Below are 7,445 nucleotides of genomic sequence, written 5' to 3'. Positions count from 1 at the left end.
TCCCTGAGCAGCTCCTTCAGCAGCAGACTGATACCCCCACGGTGTAAGAAGGAGAGGTATCGTAGGTCCTTCATCCCGGCCGCTGTCAGGCTCTATAACACCTGCACTACCTGATAGTGTTGTAGTTTCTGTTCCTGTTTTTCATTTAATCCACACACTCTCTGTATATCTTTATCTGTATTTATATTTTTTGATAACAAGTACTTAATTTTTACATATTATTCATGGTCACTGGTGAATATAACTTATATTATGGTTACCTACTTTTGCATTATTACTTTAATTACATATTCAATTTAATTTTAAAGTCACTTACTTACACTGCAATATTGTTTTTTTGTACTGTGGCAACCGCACCTTCCTTTACAAAACCTTTATTAGACGCCACTTTACTTCAGTCTACCTTCTGCACATTGTCTATTGTTTGCCTGTCTTTCTTGTGTTTACTTGTTTATTTTTATTTTTATTTTTATTTATTTTTTAATTTTTTTGCTGTTATTATTGAGAATGCTACTGTAACTAAGGAATTTCCCCGCTGTGGGATGAATAAAGTATTATCTTATCTTATCTTATCTTATCTTATCTTAAAGTCAAAGTGTGTACTTCCACTGACTGCTGAACAGCTGTGTTCCAACTCTGTCCCATCTCCAGCGATCCCCAGTCCTCCGGAGCAGATACTCGGGGCTTCTTTTTTTGCCGGACGCCGGAGAGCTCCGCAGCAATGCAGCACACGACAGAGAGTGATAGCAGATAGTCAAGCACAGAAACAAATAAAACATCTACTTTTCAAAATAAAATAGAGCGTGCTTTAGGTGGTGTCTGACGGGCCGGTTGGGGTTAGGGTTCTATTCTACGTAAATTTGTGAGATCTCGTGGGTCCGCGAGACTACAGATTTCAGCCATGGCCACAAAGTCCAGCGTGCTTTATTTTTTACACTCAAAACTGTTAAAGTATATTGTTCTCATCTATATAATTTTGTTTCTCCAAGTCCTACCAAAGCCGTCACTATTCATCCCTATCCCTCCCCCTACTGATGTCCCCTCTCCAGTTTATTTTCCGAATCTGGTGCCTTGCTTTGATTAGTTGCAGCTCTTTGTGTGCAGCAGACTTTGTCTTACAGTGCCATGGTGAAGTAGCTGCTCCGCCCAGTGTGTCCCATACGGACGCTATAGGGTGCGTAGTGCGTCGGTATCTAACGCTGAGGGGCCACTGACCTATCGTCAGTATGTTGATAAATTGGAGGTGAGAAAGAATTGTTTCCCCAGCAACAATAAGTCATGTACTAGGAGATATTAGGTCTATTAGTAACTTTGCTCATGGGCACCTTTGGCAGAATTCCACCCAGCAACCCTCATCTCACAAACCCTGATTTGGCTTGTTACACATGTATTCACTCACACATCTTTGAAGCCAGGTTTGTTCTATTTTTTAAATGGAATTTCACCTTGAAAGTGCTCAGTGAAATTATTTGCTTTAAACTCACCTGCTGGTTCGCCTATTGATAAATCCAGTCATTTTCTGTCTAAGCTGGTGCTTTTTTTGCTGGGCTCCCACATGACAAGGGAACTAATGTGTTGTAATGAGACTGAGCGCCGGAGTGACAGAATCAAATTTTCAGTTTGGTCCCAGGTTGAATTTCATTGGATACCAGGCTAAACAGTATTTAAGAGCCCCTGTGTTGAGCAATACTCCAGCTTGATAGAGCACTTGGAGATAAGAAGGCTCGCTCCTGCCTTTTAAATAACACTATGGACAGATATGTCAGGCTTGCTTCAAATGGCACTTTAGATGATATTAAGCTGAATTTATTACTGACACAACATATTAAGATGAAATGTGCCTTGACATACACACAAGACCACAAAAGATCTTTTTCAATCTCCATTTTATTTCCTTCTTCTTTTATTTTTACACAATTGTACATCAGCACGCTTGGTGTGGCAGAGCAAACAGTGTGTGTGATTTGAAGGCAGATGAGCAGAAAGCTAAAAATAAGCCGAAATATGCAATGTGTTGACACAGACATGAAGATGAAATGTCAGAATCAGGAGGGAAAGAATCAGAGCAGAGATAGAAATGTCAAAGACGCAGAAAAAGACTGCCAGATTATAAAACAGGGGATGATGGGAAGAGGTGTACAGGTAAACAAATAAATAAACAGAACGCACAAGCAAAAGAACCTAACTCGCTGAGTTAAATTATAGCAAAACTAGAAAGGTCTCTACATGTAATTCAAATGATGATTGAAAACTGTATATGGGTAGAAAATATAGGCCATAGAAACTGTTTTCTAATTTCTAATTCATACTTATAATTATTATGGGGAAAGTGCAATTTACAATTTGTTGTTACACACAACACACAAGAATGAAATACACACACACACACAAATGCATACATGCTCAGGTCCTTTACATGCACTAATGGAAAGATGTCAGAGAGAGTGGGCTGGGTGGGGGTGGGGGGTGGTTTGGTGAATGGCTTAAGAGCACCTTGGCAGCGAGGAGGAGGTGAACTGGCTTAAACCAGCGACCCCCCGGTTCTCAACCCAACTCCCTACGGACTGACGGACTGTAACCCAAAATATGGAACACCGTAAAGGGTAAAAATGTTTGAGGTTTCAAAAAGGCTTTGATATTTTTGGTGAAAAAAAGATATTTGAGTAATATGAAGTACTCAAATTAATGAACTACTGTTAATTATTTTCCTTATTCCCATTAACCCTTATCTGCAGGCCAGGAGCTATTGCATACATTCCCCAGTCCGTATCTGCCCCCAGTCTCCTTACAGCCATTCAATTTCCTAAACGTGAATAGTCATAAATCTCAAATACAGAACAGTTTGGAAGATTTTTTAAAAAGGAGGAATTTTAGCAAAGTAAAACAAGGAGCGAGCCTCTCATGTGAAATAATCCTATTAGAATGGTGATGAAAAAGAAAGAGTATGTATTATGAAAATGTATATGGGACTACTGTGTAGGTGTAATGGCTCCTGAAATTACTGATACTATTAAGAGTGTTTTCACACCTGTAGTGTGTGTCTTTGGTCCTAATCAATTGATGAGTTAATAAACTTGTTTTGCCCTTGGTTAGTTTGGTTTGGTTTCACACCTGGAAAACTCCAATCGTACCAAACTGTGTCATTACAAATCACGCAAGAACGAAAGAGACATTAGCTCAGATTGCTAAACACACCTGACTACAGGAGACATTAGCTCAGACTGCTAAGCTACCTGAATACAGGAGACATTACGTTACAGACTTGCAAACACACCTGTACTAAGGAGACATTAGAGCGCTGACTGTAAGCTACCTACTACAGAGACATTAGCTCGACTGCAATCTCACTGAACAGGAGACATTAGCACGATTGCTACACACCTGACTACAGGAGACATTAGCTCAGACTGCTAAGCTACCTGAATACAGGAGACATTAGTTCAGACTGCTAAACACACCTGACTAAAGGAGACATTAGCGCGGACTGTTAAGCTACCTGACTACAGGAGACATTAGCTCAGACTGCTAAGCTACCTGACTACAGGAGACATTAGCTAAGATTGCTAAACACACATGACTACAAGAGACATTAGCTCAGACTGCTAAACACACCTGACTACAAGAGACATTAGCTCAGATTGCTAAGCTACCTGACTACAGGTGATATTAGCTCAGACTGCTAAGCTACCTGACTACAGGAGACACTAGCTCAGACTGCTAAACACACCTGACTACAGGAGACATTAGCTCAGATTGCTAAACACACCTGACTACAGGAGACATTAGCTCAGATTGCTAAACACACCTGACTACAGGATGCACTAGCTCAGATTGCTAAACACACCTGACTACAGGAGACATTAGCTCAGATTGCTAAACACACATGACTACAGGAGACATTAGCTCAGACTGCTAAACACACATGACTACAAGAGACATTAGCTCAGATTGCTAAGCTACCTGACTACAGGAGATATTAGCTTAGACTGCTAAACACACCTGACTACAGGAGACATTAGCTCAGACTGCTAAACACACCTGACTACAGGAGACATTAGCTCAGATTGCTAAGCTACCTGACTACAGGAGATATTAGCTTAGACTGCTAAACACACCTGACTACAAGAGACATTAGCTCAGATTGCTAAGCTACCTGACTACAGGAGATATTAGCTTAGACTGCTAAACACACCTGACTACAGGAGACATTAGCTCAGATTGCTAAGCTACCTGACTACAGGAGACTTTAGTTCAGATTGCTAAACACACCTGACTACAGGAGCCATCAGCTCAGACTGGAGGAGTATGTATAGTTGGTGCGGTTCGAGTACGGATCACGTTCTCACCACAAACGAACCACTCCAGAGTTCTATTGATTGCGTACCGCGACCAGCTCTTCAAGCAGATCTCGGTACGCTTGTTTGGTCCTTTTGGTGCTTTAGAGTTTGATTGCTGCATTCTCACCTGCCCAAACAAACCAGAACAGTGGGGCAAATAAACTAGGGGTGCCTGGATAGCTCACCTGGTGAAGGGTGCGCCTCATGTACAAAGGGTCTGTCCCTGTTGCAGTGGCCACAGGTTCAACTCCGGCCTGTGGTCCTTTTCTGCATGTCATTCCCAAATCCCTCACTCCCGTTTCCCATCTTCAGCTGTCCAATACAATATACACCTAAAAAATGCCCCCCAAAAAAGAATGCTGAAAGTAGGTTCTTTAAAAGTAAATGGAAATAGCTGGAGCCCAACGCAGAAGGTAAAGGGTCTGAGTCCGACCTGTGACACTTTCCTGCATGTCCCCCCCCTCCATTTCATATCTCAGCTTTCCTATCCATTAAAGGCAGAAATGGCCAACAACAAAAAATCCTTAAAAACATTTCATGTAGTCAGTGTATTTTGGTAAAAGGTTCCAAACTGGCCGTCTGGCTTGGTTACCTGGTAAAGTGTGCGAATAGAGGTTTACTCCTCGACGCGGCGGCTGCCGATTAGACTCCGACCTGCGGCCCAATGCTGCATGTCATTCCCCTTCTCTCTCCCATTTCACGTCTAAGCTGTCCTATCAAAATAAAGGGCTAAAAAGTTTCCAAACTGAGAGAGCTCTGTATAGAATGGTTTATTTCAAAGTGAATTTCATCAAAAGTAAATTTGACTCTTTGTTAAGTCAGACTGTCAGGCGCAGTGGGAATTTCTTTCTGTGCCAATACACCTCAGCTGTATAATCATATCTCAGGGATATGATTATTAAAGGAGCAAGACATTCATTTTTGTATTGAGGGCTTCTTAGCCATCCAAACCAACCACCCCATGTCAGTGGTGTAAGACCATACGGACGCCTATATCCTATTGGTCCATACCATCATGAATTCCCTTTATTAGATAATATAACCTTAATAATAATAACAATATATTAGATAATATAACCTGCAGATGTGGCCATGTTACCCCTACATGTGTTCATATTTCTGTAACTTTCATTCATGGCTGAAGCTAGGTAGGCTAATCTAAGTAGCTAAGTAGGGCTGGGCCGGATTTCATAGGATGCACAAAAAACAGTTTTACTGCTCCAGAAATCAGCTGTTGTTATAATATTTATATGTGTATGAGAGCGTGCTCCTAACATACTTTTAACACAATGATGACAAGATTATGAAAATATTTTACTGAAGCGTTTTGTAAGAGAGAGAGAGAGAGAGAGAGAGAGAGAGAGAGAGAGAGAGAGGTGGATGCACTCAGAGCAGTCAGCGGTCAACGAGCCTGTATGGACAGTGCCGGCGCCACTGGGGCTGAGGCTTGTCAAGGAGCTCGCGATTTGATTTAATTGCGATACTTTTCCATTCGATATAGATGCAATGCTGGAGTATCAGTCTCTGGATGCTCATGGCTTTGAAATGTTCAGTCTTCTTTTTTTTACTTAGTTGTAATTTATTCATGGGTTCCTAGGAAGTTATAATAATGATGAGGAAACTTCATTGCTGATTTAACTCATGATACTGTACCGGGTGACTCATTGCATGTGTTGTCAATATGGGTGATTCCTATGAAAGCTTTAGGTCAGGTGTTTCTGAAATGTCTATAGAGAAAATGAATGGTAAAAATGTAAGCAAGGCTTTTGAAAGGAAATATGATGATGTTTTCCCCCCAAGAGCAACACCACCTACAAGAAAGACAGAGAAAGAGAAGTGAGTATTTTAAGTACACAGAAAATGGACAGCGGGCTTCATTAGAAAATATAGGAAGATATTCAGCCCTGTGTCTGTTAGATCAAACTAATGACATCCCTGTGTGTATACAGGAAGCTTTAATCTCCACTCTGAGCAGACTGGAAATTTAATCCTTGAGAGTCATTGTAGATGGCTTGCTGCGCTTGCCGGCTTTTCACTGTCAATTTTTCAGTCTGCACGAACATGAAGGTGGGTGTCAGTGCATCACAGTGTCTCCATCAACACACCCCCGTCAAACACAAGGTGAAATGTCTTGATTTTCTTCTTCTGCTCTATCCCGTTAAACTGAAGAGGTGCAACCGATGAGGATGTGTGATTATGTGTGGTAGGTGAGGCATGGCTAGTAATACATTACCATTGTTTGTGTCTGGTTTCTTATGTTGTCTTGGATGGGAAGGTTGCAAGCTACGTGGAGGGCCTGGAAAGTAGTTACCATGTGAACAACTACTCAAAATGCTCTCTGGCAAAATAACTATTTGAGGAGGATCTTGTGAAATGGATCTACATCATTGAAAGCTGCACTAATCTTTGATAGTGTTTTTTTAATCTTTGAGAGTTTGAGAGCTTTAATCCCTTTATTACTAACCCTTGTGTTGTCTCTCATCAACCATGAACTTGTAGTCCTTCCGGGTCAAAATTTATTTTTTTTGTCGCCTTTTTTCTGAAAAAACACTTTTTTCATCCATGGTCATTAAACAGAATTTATGACATTATGCCTCATTTTTGAGTTACAAAAGCAGAAATGATGGATTATTCTGAATAGTAGTTAAGATCTGAGGATGCTGAGTGAATCACAGACTGGTTTATGTCAAAAGTTTACAGAAAATCTCATATATATATATACATATAAATGCTATAAATTTGAATAAAACACCCAAACTTCAACAGAAGTAATCATTAATTTTACCTGCGAAGAACACATCCATACATCCAAGCATCCATGTTATTTTGGCCAATTTGGTTGAACAAAACCCATTTGTGGTATATGAAACTTTAAACAAATGTGACCCGAGGACAACACAAGGCTAATCATTGGCACCTCAGCAGAAAACTAAATCTGTCTCCAAACCTTACTTTGTCATTGCCTGCCAAAGTGATCAATATGATTATTTTATCTGACTTTTTCATATTTTCTCATCTAATCCACAACTGGTTAAGGTTTGGTTAGCTTGAAACTACTTTGGATTAGCCTAACCTCCTTTCATGAAAGACATCTAGATTTACCACAGC

The 7,445-nt window shown here is 40.6% G+C and overlaps 1 long non-coding RNA gene across 1 annotated transcript in view; it reads right to left on the bottom strand.

Annotated features, from left to right (window-relative positions):
* Positions 1-3,259, bottom strand: part of LOC116685996 (uncharacterized) — a 23,228-nt gene extending 19,969 nt beyond the window's left edge. Inside the window, exons 1-2 of the long non-coding RNA XR_004331112.1 lie at positions 3,249-3,259; positions 394-403 (exon numbers count right to left, since the gene is read on the bottom strand). This is a non-coding gene — a long non-coding RNA (uncharacterized LOC116685996). The remainder of the gene's footprint in view (positions 1-393; positions 404-3,248) is intronic.
* Positions 3,260-7,445: the final 4,186 nt, after the last annotated feature.

The sequence above is a fragment of the Etheostoma spectabile genome, unplaced genomic scaffold (genome assembly GCF_008692095.1).
Source record: "Etheostoma spectabile isolate EspeVRDwgs_2016 unplaced genomic scaffold, UIUC_Espe_1.0 scaffold280, whole genome shotgun sequence".
NCBI classification, from domain to species: Eukaryota; Metazoa; Chordata; class Actinopteri; order Perciformes; family Percidae; genus Etheostoma; species Etheostoma spectabile.
Note: the sequence above shows the minus strand (reverse complement) of the source record. Positions and strands in the feature narration are given on the sequence as shown.